Source organism: Bison bison, unplaced genomic scaffold (genome assembly GCF_000754665.1).
Source record: "Bison bison bison isolate TAMUID 2011002044 unplaced genomic scaffold, Bison_UMD1.0 scf7180017864390, whole genome shotgun sequence".
Lineage (NCBI taxonomy): Eukaryota > Metazoa > Chordata > Mammalia > Artiodactyla > Bovidae > Bison > Bison bison.
In genome coordinates this window covers 4,169,942-4,170,963 of record NW_011494962.1, presented here as the reverse complement: position 1 = coordinate 4,170,963, position 1,022 = coordinate 4,169,942, and the positions used below count along the sequence as shown (strand labels likewise).

Sequence of the window (1,022 nt, the reverse complement as noted above, 5' to 3'; positions counted from 1 at the left end):
CCTTCATCTCTTAGCCCCGGGCCTTCAGCCTTTGTAGGCCTGTTCAGGACAGTGCCCTTTGCTCTGGGCTCCTCTGTCACTGGCACATGATTCCGTGATGCCCCGCACGTGGCTCCTGGCCCACCAGCCACACCAGGCTTGTCTCCTTGTCTGGCCTTGGTGTTTGCTGTTCCCTGGACTTGCTGCGCTTTCCCCTGATCTTCACATGCCGAGTTCCTCCTCTCATCCAGGGCTTTGTTCAGATGCCACCTTCTCAGACAGGCCTTCTCAGGCCAGCTGGGCTAAACTCGTTTTCCTGCCAGTCAGTCACCCTGTGTCTTGTATCCAAGCTGCGTCAATGTCTTCCCAGAACCTGGTTTTCACTACTTGAGATCACCTGTGGGCTCGTGATCTATGGCGGCACAGCAGTCTACCCTAGCACTTGGTGGCTTAAGCAAGAGCCATTTCATTGTATTTCTCCAACTTGTGGGTCAGATATGCGGGCAAGGTTGCCTGGTGCCCCGACTGGAGTGTTTGGAAGATTGTGTTCAGCCAAGCCTGGAGACAGAAGTGCCTACACATCACAGCTCTGGCATGGAGCCCATGGGGCTGTTGACTTCATACAGAGGCCCAGGTGGAAACCACAAGGCTTCTTATGACCAAGCCTCAGAAGTCCCAGAGTGTTCTTTCTGCACATTCTGTTGGTCAAGCAAGTCACAAGCCCAGATCAGAATTAAGTTCATAGCGTGTAGGCCTCATCTCTTATACAAGGACTGGAAAAGAATCTGTGGCTGTGTATTGGTCAACTATGCATTATAGTTTATTTTATTTTTGGCTGTACTGGGTCTACATTGCTTCATGCAGGCTTTCTCAAGTTGCAGTGAGCAGGTGCTACTCACCTTGCGGTGGTGTCTCTTGTTGCAGAGCACTGGCTGTAGGGCATTTGGGCTTCAGTAGTTACAGAGCAAGGGCCTAACTGCCCTGGGGCATGTGAGATCTTCTAAGACAGGAGTCAAACCTGCGTCCCCTGCATTGGCAGGGAG

At 52.3% G+C, this 1,022-nt stretch overlaps 1 protein-coding gene across 1 annotated transcript in view; it reads left to right on the top strand.

Moving 5' to 3' along the window:
• GRIN2B (glutamate receptor, ionotropic, N-methyl D-aspartate 2B) overlaps window positions 1–1,022 on the top strand; it is a 353,376-nt gene that overhangs the window by 335,219 nt on the left and 17,135 nt on the right. The window lies entirely within an intron of this gene.